The following is a 21,125-nucleotide window of genomic DNA, read 5'->3' as shown; positions in this document are numbered from 1 at the left end:
GAACCTAGCTTTCTAGAATCAAGCCAACATAAAATCAAGCTAAACTTCTTTTTTTTTTTTTTTTTTAACATTCAGCTTCATCATTGTTCAGTTCCCTTGAACCTGCATGCAGAGAACTGAAGCACGGTTGCAGTATTTCAAATAATATGCCTCAGTAGCCGGTGGAAAAAAAAAAACTCTGTGGGTGCTTTTCAGCTCACAGAGTCAATGTCTTCAGATGGACATGATGGTAAGTAACATCTATAGGACTAATGACCGTGGAGAGTAGTACAGCGGTAGTATGTAGTATGAATATTTCTACTGCTTAACAAAAGCATCTTATGCTACATTTGACACCTGTACCATGAAATCTATATAGTCAATCCTAAAAGATGAGTGGAAGGGAATGAAAGGGATCCTTTATTTGACTCATACTTGCTTCCTAAACTTTACATTCCATTCTCAAGTTTAAATTGTGTTTAAGTGCAGTTCAGCTAAATTCACTTAGGCTATATGACCATGGGTAAACTGAAGGCATAATCTGCTTACCTAATGCCTTACAATCCCTGGTACGATGTACACAAGCTCCAGTGTTCAGGAAAGTTGATGCACTCCTCGTTATTTATTTTTTCATATAGTAGTAGTAGTAGTAGTAGTAGAAAGTTTCATGTAGTTTGCCCTGTCTTCGAACTTACAATATTACTGTTTTGACCAGCTAGAAAGATTACCAACATGAAGCCTCCAGTGACGCACACATCTATCAGAATCTTAGTGACATTGCTTTCTGCATCTCACCTGCCTCAGAATATAGGAAATATTCTCTATTTCCAATTTGTCATTTGTGCTCAATAAAGGCAAAAGTCTGCTTCTGTATCTTGGATTGAGGCCCTCACTTCACACAAACTGACAGAGATTTATATTTTCATAGAATACTAGTCTCTGAACGATGAAATAATAGCTGGCAAATATATGGGAAGAAATATTGGCTAAAAAACAGCTGGCTTGAGAAAAATAAGAGGACATTAAAGATAAGAGGACAATAAAAATTGTCCTAATGAGTGAACAAATAGTATTGTCTTAAAGATTTTTTTTTATTTCCTCAGGATGCAGTGTTCAGGAGGAATAGAGTTGCATATCATAAACACACTTACTTCAAATTGCCCTGTTCTACTTAACAAATACTAATGATAATAATAAACACACATTCCAGCAGTCTTTAATTTAAATTTTGAATAACTGCTTTAAAATAAAAAAAGGTGTCAGACCTGCATTTCTTACCTGTTGGCTGAAAAATAATAATTTTCATGAAAATAGCATTTGGAAATTTTTGTCTCATACAAATCGCATATGAAACTTTCATTTTATCTGGATCTTATTATAACTCAGTTGGTTCATGTATCCCTGCTATAATTCTAAAGATTAAAAAAGGGACATACCAAAATGTATGAACCATCAGAACACTTGAGGAAGAGACCAGTGGAAATGCTTGGAGACTTCACTTCATATAGCCTGTCATAGAGCAGGTCAGAAAAAACATGGTTGATTCAGCAGGATGCATGCACAAAACACCTAATATGTCCACCAGGAGTCACCAAGGTCCCTGGGCTTTGACCAGTTTTGTGCCCATTCCCTTCCCCGTGTTCTGCACTGGAGAGGTGGGGTATATTACCACCAGGTGACAGTTTGTGGTCCTTTTGGGAAGAACCGCGACCTGCACAGAAGTCAAGCTTTCATATAGTGACAGAGGGTCACTGAATACATTCTGGACCTCCTTAAATCTGTACGATACTATGTCTGAGAGAATTCAGCATTGGTAGTAATGTGTGACCTACAAAAGTATTTGAAAGTCCTACTCATCCATTACCAAAAAAAAAAAAAAAAAAAACAAACCCAAAGGACAAAAAATCCTGACCTATACATATATTAGCTGTACAATGCATGAAGCTGTAAAAAAGCAATGACGTGTATGGCTCAGAAATAAAAATGTAGTAGTTTATAACAGACAAGAAATGACAAAAAATGCTAATGTTTTATATGCAACATATTACATTTTTGGAAGTGTAAGAATACTCACTGCAAAAAAAAAGAAAAAAAGGAGTTACTTAAATTGCAGCATGAGAACATAAATGAGGTGAACATTTGTTTCAAAGCATTATTTTCCTTTAAAAGCACTGATCAGCATCAGAACTATTCTTTCCCTTTCTTTGTGGAGAAATTAAACATGTATGTTTCAGCTCTCCAGATGAGAAGTAAGAGGAGTCTATTTACTGTAAACAATAGAAAAGAGCAAGAGCAAAGCAAATTAATGGTGCAGTCTGGGCATTTCCTGCAGACATATCCAAGCTAGCTCTAGCTTACTCAGATCCTTCTAGCAGCAAACAGTAATTTTGGCATGGACTATAAAAGCTAAGGCACAGGGTAGCTCTTGGCATGCAGAGAGCGCCATGTCACTAGCATTGTGTCAGATCAGCAGAATCTAAGCTAGACAAGGTAGGTCTGCACAAGTACAAAGACATACCCACATTCTTCAGGATAAGATTACAAAGAAATAAAAGTATCATTGCCACATCATTGCCATCTCAAAAAAGTGTCATTGCTACCAGTTTCACTCACTCAGATAAGCATGCATTAGGTAGTTCTTTTAATGCAAGTGCTTTACCAAATGCAGTTGAAGTAGAGATTTCCTTTAATCACAATATACACATTGTAATGTATTTAAAATATCACAGGTTCCTATTTAACTTTGGAAGAGAAATTAGATAGACCATGGATCATCTCATGGAGGGTATCACTGAAGGGTCGTATGTAGTTAAGTCAAGAAGAGATAAGGTTAGCTGCTAGGTTCAATTATCAGATCAAACTGGAGGAAGAGCGGCATGATAGTATGCCCGGGATAATGAGTAAAACTAAAATGCAGATCTAGGATGACGCCAAGGGGAAAAGAGAAAATTAATTGGAAAACTAGAAAAGAAGGAAAAATCAGGACCAAGCTGTGGAAAAGACCAAGGCAGGGAAGGGTATTCAGTGCCAGTGGCACAGGACAAGCAAAAGCAGGACAAAGGCGGAGGTGGACCAGGGCTTTCATTATATGGCAGCAGGGTTCTGTGAGGGCTGGATCGCACATCTTCACACTCTAGGAAAGAGTAGATAATTTTTTCCTCTCAAAAATGGTTGTAAAAATCAACGTATGTGACTCCATTAGTGGCTGGCCCACCTGAATAGCAACCTACTAAAGCCGCTGTGCAATCTGTTCCCAAAGGAGCAGGTTTCTAAAATGCCTGAGAAGCCATGTGGCTGACAGTTCAGTGCCCAGGGACTTCTCGGAAGATTTTATTTGCTTTTCAAATATTTTAAAAATTCACTCAAACTCCACAAATGGACTCACACAAAACTTGTGTCAAAAGGACATTAATTGGCAAAGACAAATACTCAGCAGTTAGGAAATGCAGCAGTTACTTGTACAACTCCTTTTGACCTGTGCAGGCACATGCATGTTTTTCACATATCAACAAATCAAAACTTAGTACAATCCCGACTGTTTCGTCCTCCTTGATTGAGGTGTGGCTTTCTACCTGATTTACAAAATAGTGACAAACCCAGCTATATCTGAATTATTTTTTCACAAGTTTGTTGAGGTTTTCTGATGCTGCATTATCAGGTTGCTTCAAAATATTAACTGTTTTTTCATAACCTATCCTCATAAACTGATTCAATGTAATCTTCATTTTACAGAGGGGAAAATGATGTTCAACAATATTTAGGTTACAAACCTGAAACTGAACACTAAAATTAGTGAATTGAGTCTAAATGAAAGCATTTGTTGTTTTCTTGATTGGCTTGGACAGAGCAAATACATTTCATAATAAAACTATACAAATACTTTTTTGACACTATAATGAGACCAAAGGTTAGTTTTTGCCATCCACTGCCCAATTACACCACTTTAAATAGTCTACTCTACAAATAAAGTAGACTACAGAAAAATCTGATGTTAAGTTCTCTTACAGCTTCCTGAAGTTGCTACTACTGGGCCTTTGTTAGAATATAAAGTCTCAAACAGCAATGTTGCTGAAAACAAAAACGGGGAAAAAAATAGATGGAAAAATGAAGGAGGCAATATTGATGAAGATCAAAGCCAGTTATATTCTGTGATGAGCAGTTCCCAAATTCTCAGTTGTTCTGATATTTGCAAGCTACAAAGAAAGTATGAATAATTTTGTATGGTTCAGAACCTACATTTCGCCTCATCTTTCATTTCTAAATGAAAGCAACATACTTTCCCATCTTTCCAGATGCATATAAAGTACATAGGAATAATGAAGGGCATATCTGGAAAATCTTTTTGCACCTTCCCTATTTCTGTATTTTCTTTTAAATGGTTATATTACCAAGGAGAAGGTACTTGTCACTGATGCAGATGCACCTAGGTCATCAGTTTATTTTAGTTGCACTATCAGTGAAAGGGGGCTTTGAAACATAACTCTAAAGGACTAAACAAAACGCACCTGATCAAATATAATACACAACATAAATTTCAAGCATCTTGATAGCAACATGAGCTATGTGGAGATTCCCCATGCACCTTAAGCAAAATTTTGGATTATTATTTTAACAAAACTTTATCATTTTGGCAATACTTCCTTAAACTACCCATTATAATTACTGTTATGGAACTTCTAAGACTTCTTAACATAATTCCTTGAAATTATAAATATAGCATGTAATAATTATAAAATTATTTAAAATTAAAAATGTCAGTGTCTTCTAAACCCATGTTATCCCATTTACAGACTTTGAAATCAGTTTGTTGTCATATACCGCTTTTACCCTTATTTCCATGTGTAGCTTCATGCAAAGCAATATTTTTAACTTAAAAATGTGCATACTGAATTTACTACTGTAAAGCAAGGCCAACTTGTATCACTATCTCTACATTGTTATCCCATACATGAAGCTAGTATAAATTATACACTACTACTGTAACAAAAATAAACAGAAATACAGATCAATATTAATTAGCAAGCAAAAATGGGTGCAGTAGAATGTAGAAACAACAGAACTCTTCATTTGCATTGTGCTTTGAGCAACACTTCGACAAGAGTTTGCAATGTTTTCTATTAAACAAAAAGCTTCGCAGTTTTTGTACCACATATCTGGTAATGAATAACTTCCAAAAATGCTCATCTAGAAAGAAAGAAGATATCTAATAATTCAGCTACTCATTATGTTTGGAACTGGTGCATTAGAGCCAGCTTCCACTGTTATCAGAGTAAGAGCATGGGTTCACAGACAAAATGGCTCCAAGGAGGCCAGACATAGAAGTAGTACATACACAGGACTACATTTGATTTTATTCAGATATTTGAAGCCCTTTTATTACAGTTAACTGAAAGTAACTCTCCCTGACGTGGTTATTGCTACAAATATATACTGTAATTCCTCCAAGAAATATTAATGGGGAATCAATAAAAAAGATGTCTTCACTTTTTCAGTAGCTCGCTTCTACTTATCTTTAGAATATAACAAGGATGTTTTTCATCTTGGTTTCAGAACGAAGTGATATTCATTAGACAGTATGCTGAGTCCTTTCTCTACCTCTACTCTATCTGCTTTGAAAAAAAAGCATCTTTTAACTCAGAAAAAGCATCTTAAACTCATTGTCCAGCTTCATCCAAATCTGACATGAGTAAGAAGCTCTAGAGAGAATCAAAGTTCTACTTACTTCTTTAAAACAGCAGTAATACAGATGACAGAAACCTTTTTAGTGTCCTAACTGAAGGAATGGCTGAAGCATGTCCATTCCCTGGACACCAGATTGCTCATATGGAGGATGGCCAACGTGTAAACTGCAGCAGAGCCTCCCGCACCTTATTTTTCAGGCTACAATTTCAGAGGAAGCTCTGTTTCCTCCAGAATGTCTAAGCTTCAGAATATGGACAGATTTAGTTAGATTAAGTAAATTAGTTAAGCATTTGAACATATTAATGGTATTTCTGATATACTGATAAAATTTTTGGCACCTTGCAAAGTCCAAACTCATCTTTAGAGTCTCCTGTTAAGTCATTTGGTTCTATACATGAAACTATACATCAGTAAGCATATGACTTATCATCACATACTCACCAAGATAAGTAATTGCAATACATTCATATTGCAGAAGTAGGATTTGGTGAATGCCTTTGTTTTGTGGTAAAATAGATCTTATGATTTTATGACATGGATAGCTTATGATCTGTGTCTTTCCTTACAAAGCGTCTGTTAAGCAAGTGAAATGAGATACCTTATTTTAAGGTTTTCCATTCCTTTTTTATTATTCCTTAAACAACTCCATAAATGGCAAACACAAGCTGACCATTTTTATTGCCTGGAAGAGAATAACCACTGTAATACTTTAAAGCCTATGAAGTATTTCACATAATACACTTCCCTGTTTCACAAGATGTGGCGCTTTCCTAAATGAATCAAGTTTTCCAAGCAGACTATCACTTCAGCCTAGAATATTGCCACACAGTTCTTGATCTCCGGAGCTCACTCAAGCAGATGTAAAAGCAGGCGAGGATGTGGGATGGGGAAAAAGAGGAAGAGAAAAAACTCACACACGCCAGGCCCTCAAAGTCACTTCTATTTAATCACTGGAAAGGAACAGGAAGGAAGGTACAGTATTGTTCACAGCATTAAACATGAACTATATTGTAATATAGAAATGTGTTACTGAATGAAATAAAGCTGTATTATGCTGCATTAATGAGTTAAATACTTATACATTCAGGGAGAATTAATTTTGGGGAGATACCTTGGCAAGATATCTACTTGGGCAAAAATACCCAAGTATCAAAATAACATACGAATTTCAAAGAAAAAGGTTTAACTGCAAGGATGCAAGTAGTTAGGAGGGCAAGTGTGACAAAGCCACAGATTTTACAATTTATACTAGAATAAAATTTTCATCTGGGCAATGAACACTTTGTGAAATTTCCAAAACTTCACTATATATAATTCAAAGAATTTCAGAAAATCCAATTACTTCTCTTCTGCCAATTAATGTTTGTGCTACATATGTGCTTTCAATGAACTGAGCAGCCTTCCAACTTGGTGGGAGATTTAATTAAGGCTTCCTTTTCTGAGCACTGTTGTCTGTACCTGATGACACAGCCAAAAATCTTATGGCTTAGCTCAGCCACTTTGTATTTCTTATGTTTGATTCATCTTCCCATCTTTCTGCTGTCAGATACTCTTGAAAAACTGTGTTTATGCAAGACTGTCACTTTGCAATAACCATAACCTTTATGAACTAATTACAGTCTGAAGTGAGCATAGTATTTCTTTTTACTCCACAGAAGCTACAGTATTGCTTTTCCAAAGCACTGTGCTCTGTTTTAGTATTCCAAAGCATCCACATGATTTTAATTTCTATTACAGAAGTAAAGAATTGGTATTAACTGCACAAAAGCTTGCATTTCTTCACATTTGGGCAGAAATTTCCTTTACATTACAGTGTTCCTGACTAAGGCATATCTTCGTCTTTAATTGCAAATGTGATTATGGATAAAAATTCCCGAAAATGAAAAGAAGAGGTTAAGATGAACGACAAGAATTGCTCACCATCACTGAGATTGGCACTGTATTGCTCACCTGTATTGTCTTGATGCTCTGCTCCTGGATTTGCTGAAACAGGTACTGCCAGTTACGACGAAAGACGCCACGTTATGTGTCAAAGCAGTTTGTGATGTGATGTCCACAGGGAAGTGGCAGCATCCTCTTTCGGGTTTCAGCCCTCAGTGCTTGATGAGAACCAAGATCTCTAAGAAATAAAAGGCTAGTACACTTGCTCTTTCTGACCAGGCAGTGCTGTGGCTGCTTAATATCTACTCAAAGCCACAATCACCTTCTGATCTGAGGAGCAGGTGACTTGGTGATTCTCTTCCATTCTGACAGCTATGCATAGACAATCATGAAAAGGTAGAGCACAAAAGATTAAATACTATTCTAGTCACCAAAAAAGTTTACTTTGCCCTTTAGAGAACTGGTCTAATGCATCATCATCTATCATAAATGGCTTCTAATATGACAGTGCTGGATCTTTAAGATTATCTATGCTCCAGTGCTGAATAAGAAAGGTAAAACTGCAGAAAAATAATTAGAAACTCAAAGTAATTCTAGGGCTGGCTTCCTTTCCTAAATAGGCATTCCAGCTCAAAGACCAATAATTCAAATTAATCCTGTGCCTCAGGATATAAAGAAAAGCCTTTTTAGTTACCAAGAGCAGCCAACAAAGACAGAGATACTGTACTAGTTTCTGTTTCACATCACATACCTATTGTCTGCTACTATAATAAAGTTAACTGACCAGAAATCCACATATTATGACTCTGTCAGTCATTTCAATGTATGCTTAAAAATTAATAAAGTACAGTCTCGCATACACATATTTTTATTAAAGCCATGTTTTTACATTACAACACCCAATACCTTATAACATAATCATTAAATCAAAACATAAAGATATGATATTTCTGATAAAATCAGATTCATTAGGTTAAAATAGCAAAGCATCTCATGTTTCTGTTCTAAGATACAAAATACCAGCTTACATATTTCTTTAACAAAAGAATAAAAATCATTAGAGAGCAACTAATATAGTATGTTAAACATTTGGTATGAAAATCCTGAAGAAATTGATTTGATTTCTGATGAGAATCTACATTGTAAAATCAGATTTGAGGTTTGATCAAGCTAGAAAATGACCAGCTTCTTCTGAGACTTAATAATCACTGTACAGTTAGTTCTCATTTTTTTGTTTTTGTCCTCTGTTATTTTCTGCCAGGACACTTTTCTCTTCCTCCTAGGAGTACAAGCATTTTGTAGTCACAGCTCAGATCAAAATAAACCCTCACTGGAAAGTAAACTCCTGGCCTCTCAATCTCAAGATATGTTTGGTAACTGTAGTCTTTTTATTAGTGCAGACAAACTACTCAGTGTCGAAAAGTTATCAGAAATACTAAGGAAACACATGGCTGAGGTTGTAGTAGCATTCCTACAGGCGGCCGTTGAGGTTATCTGCTCTGGAACTTTTCTCAGATATATTCCCTTTTGGGCTCTGACAAGCAGTATATAACCAGTAATATAATGGCAAATATGAAATTAAATAATCGAATGAAGAGACTATAAGAATCACTGCCAAGCCAGAAAGTTCCTAATATATATATTATAGGGAGGCCCATTTCTCAGGGGTAGTAATTAGAAATAAGGAAATGCATGCAATCAGGTTAAAAGTATAACAGCAATACACCTCTCCACATACATCTCAGCACATTACTTTGAAAGCATTTCAGATCTAAGTCACAATTACATTTTGCTGTTTTATGTCACTATCTTGAGTTCTGTTTCTTTTATTATGTCTATTCAATTTAATGTGCTGGACAAATATCAAATGTGAAGATAATTAACATAACATAGCATTTGTGAAAAAATACATTTCTAAAGTAATATTAAGAGTTCTCAAAATCTACTAACAAGACTACTGAAAAGCATTCAGGTTTTACATAAAGAATAACATGAAATGGTAGCAAGCTTTTGATACTGCTCTTCAAATAACCCAAAACATTTTGGCTCCATCAAAACAAAATAAGATGCAGCATAGACAGGTTCAAAAATACTGAAAACCAAAATGTGTCTTTCTGGTTTAAAATGTTCTGCTCGCCCCTTTCTTTTTTATGCCTTTTTTGTTATCCAGATTTTTTCCTCTTTAACATCTAAAATTATTTCTTTCTGACTGCATTATGAACTTTAATAATTACATTTTAAATCTATTTTAAGAAATGTTACCTAGAAGTCTCAATCTTTAATGCAGACCTTTGCTATATTTCTCATAATGCAATGCTTCAAATGAGTAAGGTCCAATGCATGATACCACACTATGTCTTTACTTGGGCAGGAGAGACATAGAAGTCCATCTCTACCATGAAGTGTTCAGAGTTAATTTATATATTCACCAAAGAAAAAATTGCATCAGTAAAAGAGAAAAAACCTTGAATATTCTTCTGATGGAACTATTTTAGCATCACAATTACTGCTGCACTGCAATATAGGGCTAATTTAGAACCACCTTTAATGTGAAATGCCCATTTACTCAGCAGGAATTTGTCCAAATACAGGCTGATAATGAATACAGAATTGGACACTGAATTTAAACCATGCTCAGTTTTGGAATATTAAAGTGTTACGTTTCTGCTGTATTATTCAATGTTAAATATTTGACTGGTAGTAAAATACTGCCTTTTCAAAAAAGTACTTGGTTGCTGAGACAATCATCATTGCAATGCCTAAAAGTTAGCTCCCAGAGTCGAACTACATTCAGAGTCAGGCTCTTGACTTCCCTGTCATTGAACGGCAAAAGACCAGCCCCTAATCACAGGCCTTACAGGCACAGCACACTACAGCAACCATTTACCAATAACAAGCAGCACTTCTGAAATTCATTCCCCAAAACTTAAGCGCCTATCTCAAAAGCTAGTTAGGCACCCATCATAAAATGAATTAATTGTCCAAATGTCTACGTGTAGCTTAATTGCTGCACAACTGACTAAATTTGGAAGAAAGAGGCTGAATGAAGACATCATAGCGATAGCCCTGCATTTAAGCCACTTGGTTAAAATATTCAGAAATTGGAAAAGTCTTCTTCTTGCTCTTCAGAATAAACTCAGATCTAGCTTTTCCCTTTCGTAGAGCAATCCTAATCATATGGCTATAGGCTAGTCTGGGGGAAAAGATAAGCTATTCTCTCTTTAAGCAAGAAAGAAGATATCTGATTATAGCACAGCTGTTAGCTCACCTTTTTGGGAGCAGGGAGACCGGGTTCTGAGTCTTTTTCCTGCTCCCTGGACTAGCCTCTCTCCCTCACACTTCTGTCTCTTTGAAGGCTGCAGCGATTTTACAAATATCAAGGGCTGAATGAAAAACAAAGGAGCAGAAAATGCAGTCTTGACCCAGGAGCACATCCTATTGAAAACACTAGGAAGCACAAAGAATAGAGGTGAGAATTTGAAAGTCAAATTTTCAAACTGAAAAATACTTAAATAGAAAACAACAAACTGCATCAACAGAAATCCAACTCTCAACTAACATTACAAACTTGGTCTTCGGAAAAGGGCATAAATATTAATTGTTTCATTCTCAGTTAATCCATGGCTAAGAAAAAGACCTTAGTTGGAAGAGACAAGAAAGCCTCAAATTTCTATACTTAAATTACCATGGAAGACAATTTCGTAATAATGAGGGGACAGTAACATGATTAAGCTTTGACTGGAAGATTGTTTAGCGTGAAAATTACATACTTCAGTTAAAGCTTATAATCTGGTGCTTCAAACTTTCAGCTCCATTCTCTGTAGCTGCAAAGAGCAAAGATTTCCATAGTATGTCTTTTTATTCATCCACTACAGAATTGCTCACATGCACCTCTCACCACCCCAGCAGTGGCGATTGTCCCAGAGCAGTAACCTCATTGCCATATCTTATTGATTGAGTGTCAAGATTTATTTAGTCCTGTAAGTCCAGGAGCTATTGTGCTGAATACATTTGGCTTTAAAATAGAAAGATGCTATAAAAGTCTCTCTGGCCATTTTCAAGCCCTTGTATGAATTTGTGTTTTTATTACAATTTTAATGAAGGAAACTTGCTTAACTTGCTTAATTTGTAGGCAAAAAATGTGTTAGCAGCTAGCAAAAACAAAAGTGAAGAAAGATCAAAGCCCACATCCCTCTTTTCTTCATATTCTTCATTTTCTATCCCCTGTATCTTTCTCTTCCACTTATTAGAATTTATTCCTCCAAAGGATGCATCAATAATGAAATTATGATCATATTAATTCAGTAAGAAATGAAATTCTTGAAAGAAAGTGTTATTCAGGGAAAGAGATAAAACAAGTTCTGATGAGAGAAATTTGGAGTCTCTGCTCAGCAATATAGCATATTGAGCACAGTATGAGAGAAGATATTAATATTAATGTAAATAAATGGCTTTAGAACAACATCACACATCAGTACTGCAATAATCTCCCTTAAAAGCAAAAACAAGATGAAGAACACCAAATTCCACTGAAAATGGAAGATTGGGAAGATAGCACAAGCTATACCCAGATATCTTCTGGGTGTAATTTGATATAGAAAAAGTGCACTCACAAGCTAATCTTAAAGACATTGGCTAATTGACCAGTTTTTCACCACTGAAGTGTGAAGGAATTATTAGCTGTCAGTTGCACAAATTTTAACTCTACATTTTACTAACCTAGTATCATTTTCAGGTAATTCCTTTGCTGAAAAATATGGCTTTGTACCAAACAAAATAATAGTTTCTGTTTACAGATGATAATAAAAGAGTTTGAAAGTTTCATTAGAAAATATATTCTATCCTAAGTCAGTTTTGCATTTAAAAATCACAGTTCCATCATCTAAGTAAGGAGTAAAAACCAAAAACAAACACCCTCAAAAGTACACAAACCCAAATTAAACAAGACATTTTGTTGGAGGTGAAGCAAAACATTTCACTTGATCCAGAACAATCTTCTTTGATTTATTCAAACAAGAGTAATTTGAAAATAATTTTTTTTTTTTTTTTTTTTAAGTAAGGGTCAATGTATGGCCATAACAGGAACTGAATTACTGACAAGTAAATTTTGAAAACACCTGTGAATCAGTCTATTAAAGAAAGATCTTCATACAACGAATACTTGACACTTCTATATTATTTACATATAAAAATATATATTGTGCTTGTTCTATAGAATAGATTATTATTTTGAATAGAAAATTGAATTATTTTAAAAAATCAGGTTACTTTTATAGAAGAAAAGACAAGCTCCTTTAATAACAGATTTAAGGCTTGACAGATTTAACTTATGGACTGTTTTTGGATAAATGCGTTATACAAACAACTGAAAGAGCAAAACAAACTTAATTCTTTCAAATTAGGAGATTCATATGAATTCTAACTCTACATTGCAATTCATTGGCAGGATTTTCTCACTGCACATCTTTGTTGCAGAAGGACATGGAACTGATGTAGCATAACTTTTATGACACTAAGAAATGAAGGGCAAGACATTACCTTCTTTTAAGCATGAATAATTTACTATTTCATATTCTTATGCAGCAGTGTGATCCTCTTATACTAAAGGTATTGAGAATCACTGAAGAGTCTGAATTAAAAGATCCTAGAAAAGCCATGGCAACTTTAAAGATAGAATCTGTGAAACTTTTTTTCCTTACTGTACAACCCAGTGTTTATGTTCTTAGGCCCCAAAGTGTGCATATTGAAACACTGATACACATCCATGATCATCATCTCCTTTCACATTTATTTCTTCTGATACTGCTGATTTATTTTTAACCAATTTTGACAATATTTTTTGTTCGAGATGGTTATTTTTCTGCATTTTTTTGCATGCACTGTTCACATTTAAACAATGAACTCAAGAAAGATGAAGAAAGATTTTGCCTGTGACTAACATTCTGTGGCTCCTAATTCTTCATAAATAATCTTGTGTGTCCCTTGGTAAACTTTTATCATGTGCAGAGAGAAATGGGGGAATCTGAATCAGAGAGAAAGGTGACTTGAGCCTAGGTCTTCCAGTTCTCCCACAAATATCCGAGCAAGGATTCTAGTGGATATTCTAGAAATTATTACCTTCATACTATCATTGCTGATCCATTTAAAAGAAAGCAAACAAAAAAATCAAAAAAAATAAGAATGATCACCTGATAGCTGATCAGTCAGGATTAGAATTCTGACTATCAGTCCTTGAAACTTGTCAAATATAAGATTTCTTTAAAAAAAAAAAAAAAAAAAAAAAAAAAAAAAAAAGCAGCCATGTGACCATGTGAGTAGCCCCCATCATACCTAGTTGTTTAAGACACATTGTTAGGCCATCTGATACTTGCACATTCTTTTCATCAGTAATCTTGCTCATGCTTCATAATGGATTATATGCATTAAAAGCAGATTAGAGAAGCTTGCCATTACACTCTTAGAAAAACAGCAAAAACAGCTGAATACACCTTTTTTTTCACCTAAATAATTTCTCTACAACTCTTTCATTTTTTCTTACCAGTTCACAGTATTTTCTGTACTCTCTCCAACAATGCCTAGTATACAGTAAAATAAGTGTGTAAAGATTTAAGCTGGTCCCATGCAGTGCTACAATGTAGAATTTCTAAGGTGCCTCTTTCTTGGTTACTTGTACATGGGTCCCTGCTGGGAATTGGCTTATGATAGTAGCATGTTCAGTTATCATTTAGTTAATGAATGAAAGCAGTATTTGCTATTTGCAGTAATTAAAAATTTCTTAACAAACCAAAAAGCAAAGATTTTGCTGTCTTGGACTGTCATTGTCAAATAAATAGCATTTGGTAAAACACAATGTTACCCAAACATTTTCTCAAAACCCCACTTGGCATAAAAGCAGTCAGAAGTAGAAAGCATTTGAATTAATCTTGCCTTAACATTAGTATTTATATTTCATAAATTGTTTATGAATTATATTAGAAAATTAAAGTATATTATAATTTTAAGACACAAAAAGTGTATTGTTCTGTGTTAATTCCAGCTCTTATTAAAAGTTTAATGCCTGGAGTTAGAACATTTACATTTTCAAAATATTGAATGGGATTTCATAACACAAGTCCACAATACAAATTCACACTTCTCTTGGTTTCTTCTTTTTATCCTTCCTGAAAATCAACATAACTAAATAAAAACACATAACTGTTACAAAAAAACAGAAAATGTCCTGTACTGGAAAATTCATGGAGTATTCTTAACATTCTGTGAGTCAAAGATGAATTTAAAGACTTCGATATTCGTCAACCTAAAGCAATTTCAACAAGATCTAGCAAATACAATAAGCTTGAACAAAAACTGCAATTTGAGCATGCAGTCTTTGAAAGTAGATACTGTCTTTACCACTGATTTGGAGGGGGAAAAAAAAAAATAGAATTGCTGGCATAACAAGCTATGAGGTTAGACAATAATTCTTCCTAAAGAAAGAAAAAGTACTTATCATGGTTAAAGTAATGTATTTTGTCACATTATATACAACTAGAGGTCTGTTTTCATTCCTACCATGTTCAGCAAAAGCATTTCACAAAATAAAAATTATGATAAATCACCCTGTTCATAAAGGCAGGCTGTGTTGGTATGCTGGAGGGCAGACTCTGATCTTTGATTTTTTTTCCCCCCCTCCAATGTGTGATAAGAATGGTTCATGTCCAAGATGCTCTGCTCGAGATAACTATAACATCATGCATGGCTCCATCACATAAACAGTGAGCAATAACAGGCTTGGGACAACCTTTGACCTCTGTGCATTATCAGAAATGAGGAATTTTTTTTTTCTTATAGGCATAATCTTTTAGAAAAATCAATGTTTGCAACCAGGGTTCAGTGAGGAAACTAAGGAAGTTAAGGAGATAACAAATTTAAAAATCAGAGAAGTACTTTGAAAAGGAATGGATTTGCTTTGAGGTACCATACATATCCTGAACGAATAGAATCAAAGTTGCTAGAAGAAAGGAGACGTTCATGCTTACAAAAAGGAGATGTGAGAAATTCACACTGTTCGTCATACACACATGATTTTGTTTGAACCCTCTTCCTCTGCTCCTCAAAAAGCCCAGGTGTATTTCTCTTTCAAAGGGAAAGTAACTGCAGGAGTTTATTTATTAAACCATTGGCCACCTACAATGAAATTAATTTCTCTCTTACCACTTTCCTTAGACAGCTTTTGAAGCATACACTTTTTAAGTATACACATTCATTTTTTGAAAATTAATTCCTATTCTTGAAAAGATAATTGACCATCAATGATATAGCCTCAAAGGAAGAATCAGATTTTCATTTTTCATTGTACTGCAAAAGAGCAAATCCATGTCCCTTTAGTGACAGTTGCAGAAAGAAACGGGCAACAAGTGCGCTCTCTGGGAGCCTTTGCTTCAGGTCACAGGGAACACATCTGCAGCGTGTCCGAAACTATCGTGGCCTTTCACTACCGACAAAACACTTGGTTTTATATTCCTTAGAAATTCACCATTGATTTCACAGCAACACTTGTGCCTTAAATTCCCAAACTTGCTTTTAAGCAATGCCAGAAAAGAAGGAATGCATTGGGAGTTTATCTTGTGAGGGAGGTCATTTTTTGCACTGCCCACCGAAACTACAACCAAGCACGCCTCTCCAGTTGCAAATGAAATACTTCATTTTTGAACTAAGCCATTCTTTTTATCTTCCTGTTAATAACTTCTGCAAACTTATCTAGTTATTTTCCGTTTCTTCCTACAGGAGGGATAAAGATGATGTCACTTCAAAATGGAAAAGTGCGAGTCCCACACAAATGGAAAGCAGAATTTAATTCAGAGTAAAATGTGATTTTATTGGAGATATTAATATTGCAATATCACTCATGCAGTACTTTTCAAGGGTTTTTTTTTTCCCTTGCACTGCGCTTACGATTAGTTGGGAATAAACATACTAACAACTAGATATAAAGCAGCAGATTAATTCTAAATTAATACAAAAACTATATACTTACCTGAAAAACATATATATAATCCTAACTCATGGGAAAAATATTAAGTTGTACTCAGATTGAGTCATATTCACAGTGGAATTAATCCACAATAGTGGATTAAACAGAACAAACTACCTTTTGAGTTCAGAAGAGAATCATCCTGCTGGCTGAAGTGCACTGATTGTAGCAAAACAGAAAAAAAATATGGGAAAATAGCCAATTTATTAATACAGAGCATACCTCTTTTCCTGAGAGAAGAAAAAAATGGTGATAACATTCACAAATTTATCCAAAATTATTTATAGCTAATTTTTACTAAAATTTTTGGAAATTTGCCTATAATGCCTGACAAATATGGATAAGTATGGAATGGATAATTACTCCTCAATAAAGCTTTTTTTTTTTTATCTGCTAGACAGTATGTAGATAAATATAGTGGATCTTTTAAGGTTTGTAGCTGTTAGGAGTGAGGCAAGTACAAAAAATCATGATATGAAGTAGAAAGGTAAAGATGCTAAAACGAGAAAAAGAAATATGTTTATTTAACTACCTAAAACTTCTCTTTAGAAAGTCTTAGTGTTAGGGCAAGAGTTATATTTACATTAGATTTTCAGGAAGTAGTCTGCAAGGAAGAGCTGTATCTGCTAGACAACAGTTTGAACAATAGGGCTTAGAAATACTCTCAGGAAAGAGGATGCCAAGGAATTTATTTCAACATGCAATAATAGTAACTGTACTTCTCTGTAAAGATGAGACTCATCTTTTAGTAAGTCTTATTTTCCAAAAAGGATATTTTCGCTACTGGAAATCTTGTATTAAACTATTAGCAATTTCACTTGAACCATATTGCTTTTTGTTGAGTAAGTACAGCCTCCATCAATGAGATAATAGTCCTGCTTCATATTTACATGATAGAAAAGGTAGGAATTGAATTCTACCTCGGATGACAGCCCTGGCATTTCTTTCATTTTCCTTTGCAATGAGAACACATAATTCGTTCCAGTAAAAAGGGAAATTTGTTGCATGAGAATGAAAGAAATATCATAGCTCCTAAACAGGGGAGTGACCTTTTCTCCAAGAAGCCTCTACTCAAGTTTCGTTTAGAAAAGCTTGAGGCACATACTGCCTGTAGCAATGCCCCTCTGGAAACCACCCAGTGAGACGGAGACCAGAAGGGCATTCGCTTTTATTCCCATGCAAGCGGAGCGGCCCCAGGGCGGCAGCTTGCCCTCCTCCCAGCCCCAGTTGGAAGAGAGAAGCAATCCCAGTGCTAAAACACTCGTGGCATAGGAGAGAGCACAGCAAAAACCTTCAGGAGGCGGCTGAAGCAAGTAGGGCAGCCACAGCCTCAGGAGGCTGCCACCTCATTTCCCTGCAAACACACATGTAGCCCACTTCTCTGGAGAACAGTCGATAAGGAAAGCAGACATATTTAGGAAAAGCACACACTGCCTGTTCTGAATAAAGGTAAATATTCTCTATTTACTCTCAGTTGATTAACCAAATGGCGGTTACATTTGCTAAACAGCTGCAAAGCAATTGCCAATACAATTATAAATAGTTATCAAGAAACAGAGTAACCTGACCAAATACAAGCTCTTCTTGCCACAAGCATTTTTGTGTTAACCACCCGGGAAATGCAGCTGCTGTTCTGGAGCTGTGGCCTCTTCAAGTGAATACTATTATATCAAATTGGAAATCCATGCAGAAGTGGATTTCCAGAGAAGTGCCAAGAATACAAAGTTACTACCCATTTAAGAAGAAAAAGGAGCCTTGCATTTGTATTCAAGCTTTGCAAAACACTAACTACAAATAAAAAAAGAGAAAAGCCTATTAATACAACAGCAGAGAAAAAAATGTAGTATTTTTCATCTTTCCCGTCAACCCCTCCTCTGCCAAAGGCAAGTATTTCAACCATAAGAAGAAGAACATATTTCTGTGAAATTGGTAAATTCCCTCCTGGGACAAATTCATGAATATCAGTATTACTAGATTCAGACCAGCATAAATACATGTGTTAATATCATTTTTATCTTTCAAGAGACTAAGGGGCTTGTGCTTGATGGAAAGCTACAAGTACTGCAGAAACATCAACACAGGCTCTCCTGTGATATGGTTCTTTGCGATAACATTCCCATCAGATGGATTTATGCCAGGAACTTGGAGATTTATTTGCACAGTCTTAAGGCAGGGCCACAGAGGATTTTTGAAATGTGTCTCCAGGTAACAATTTGAGACTTGAGCTGTGTAAGAAAGGCATCGCAGCATCTTGCTGCCGGGTTGCAACTAGCTAAGAACTTCTGTGCAAACTTTTTGGTTCAATAAATACACAGAATAAAATAAGAAGTTGACATTTAGGACAGAAAGTAGGAGTCTTATCTTCACTTTTCATTCTACAGCTCTTTAAACTGACAGCAGAACTAATATATTTAACTTAGATGCTACCCAGTAGGGCATTAGGAACACTATAATAGGATACTGAAACAAATAGTGGATCGATGTGTACATTATTAGGGATTATGTATATTATTAAGGATTATTGGAATCGCAGTCAAGAGTGGACTGTTCTGTGCACAGAGTCACTATGGTGACTGTCCCTACCTGAACGAGTCTGGAATTTAAAAGAAGTCTGACAAGGGGCCTCACAAGTGTCTTCAAATACAGAGAAAGGTGCAAGAAGGAAGAAAATCAAACTCTTGTCCACATTTGTGTTAGATGACGAAAGAAATGGATCATACTTGAGCTGATGTTCAGGATAGACATTAGAGAAATCTTTCTAAAGGAAAGAACAATGAAGAAAGGAGATAGATTACATTGGCTGTGGAATCTTTACCATAGCAGGCTTTTTAAAGAAAGGATAGATATCTTTTAGAAAAGATAAAACTGATCCTGACTTGATCAGATATTCAGATATTCAGCTAGAGAATATTTTGAAGTTCCTTTCAGGCTTATTTTCGAGTGTTGAGTGTACATCTATAAATACACATATGAAATTGCTATGTTGAAACCTCATATCTGAAATATATAATAGCACCACGATAGCAAGCTTATAGTGAAAGCTTAACAGCAGTGTTTTAGTAAACTTTTTAAATTAAAAATTCTAACAGTAAGCAGTACTGTAAAAATAATTTTTAGTATTTTAAAAGGGATCATCAGCTTTTCACATTCATTGTGATATCCAAGAAGAAAAGGCATTGTCGTAATTGCAAGCCAGAGAGGATTTGCAGCTGAGATCTGAGGGTCTTTGCTTTGTCCACAGTGACAATTTTGTGGCTTAACTCCCTTCAGTTTGTTTCGGAGAAATTTAGAGAACTATACTTTATTGTACAGAGGAACCTACTTCCCCTTCTTAGGTTTAAAAAATAAATGCAGCAAAGTGGACTGAAAAGGAGCAAAAGCTTATTATTGCCTGGAATGCCCAGGGATGCAACTCAGAACACATGCCATGGACAGAAACACTGATTGACTAGGATGTACCATTTTTCGAAGTGACTTTTCAGAGCAGAAAGGGCAATTCAGACAAAAATGGTGAAGAATTGCACTCGATCTGCTAAACACTGACATGCAGTAGGAAGGCTCATCGCAAAGATTTGCTTGGCAAGAAGCCAGCTGTGTGTATTCTTAAGCTACCTGTTTCTAACTTCATGGCCGTAGAATGTATTTTTCTCATGGATTTTTTCTTACATCTTCTGCAAAATGTGGATACCAAAGTAATTCCTGTAGTGCTTTCCCTGAAGCTAGTAGAATTATGATAGATGAATAAAACTCATCAAAACATGGCCTTTGTCTGGGGTAGCTTCCTAATACACTGTCCTTTGGGGTGGCATCTAATAAACAATACTGCTTCATGCTATCTTTGCTTTAAACAGGCTTCTTATATATTTTCACTAAACAATTATGGCCTGGTTGCCAGCAGTGTAAAATATCTGCAGCTTGTTGACATTATTAGAATTAGCAGATATTTAACACCATTAGAAAGCATGCTGCTCTGAATCTAGAAAAAGACAACCCAAGTGAGTAACTGTGTCCATAAAATCATTAAGTACATTTCTCTATGCTTAAATTAACTAAAGTGACGCAAAAGAAAAGGCTCTGATTTCAGTAAATATGGCATGTTTTCATCTTTGTGACCTATGGCTTCAGTTCAACATAAAATTAGATAAATTTAGAAATTTCTATTTACTTAGCAATGCCCTTCAAACCATGCTGAGGAAAAAAGGTTCACTGCTTGAATATTTTTAATAGATACAAGATGTCTAGGATAGACCGCTCTATTTTATAGAGAATTTCAGACTGCAGCCTTCCTAACAGAAACCAAAACCATGCAGAGTGCCAGAAGATTAAAGAAAAGCTAGAGTCAGCATGCTTTTTTTTTGTAATCCAATTAGTATGAAAAAGAAAACCCTGTAACTATGCGGGATAGCACCTGCAGTAAGTGAAATTAATTTAATACTTCAATATTTTAAATGCTATTGTTTCTTATTGAGATTCTTATCATTATTGTCCAGCTGTGGAGTGAACTTAATACTTTGCTGAAACACTTTCAAAAAATTTGCTCTATTGAGATGTCCTAAGTCTTTTTTCAAAT

At 35.3% G+C, this 21,125-nt stretch overlaps 1 protein-coding gene and 1 long non-coding RNA gene across 2 annotated transcripts in view; one reads left to right on the top strand and one right to left on the bottom strand.

Annotated features, from left to right (window-relative positions):
* Positions 1–21,125, bottom strand: part of SGCZ (sarcoglycan zeta) — a 474,057-nt gene that overhangs the window by 332,218 nt on the left and 120,714 nt on the right. The gene's annotated exons all lie outside the window — the stretch shown is intronic.
* LOC135328396 (uncharacterized) lies at positions 101–20,454 on the top strand. The gene is made up of 3 exons (XR_010389228.1): positions 101–229; positions 7,475–7,653; positions 16,309–20,454. It is a non-coding gene; the product is annotated as an uncharacterized LOC135328396 (long non-coding RNA).

Source organism: Dromaius novaehollandiae, chromosome 4 (assembly GCF_036370855.1).
Source record: "Dromaius novaehollandiae isolate bDroNov1 chromosome 4, bDroNov1.hap1, whole genome shotgun sequence".
Classification (NCBI taxonomy): domain Eukaryota; kingdom Metazoa; phylum Chordata; class Aves; order Casuariiformes; family Dromaiidae; genus Dromaius; species Dromaius novaehollandiae.
The sequence above is the reverse complement of the archived record's forward strand: the minus strand, read 5'-3'. Positions and strand labels throughout refer to the sequence as shown.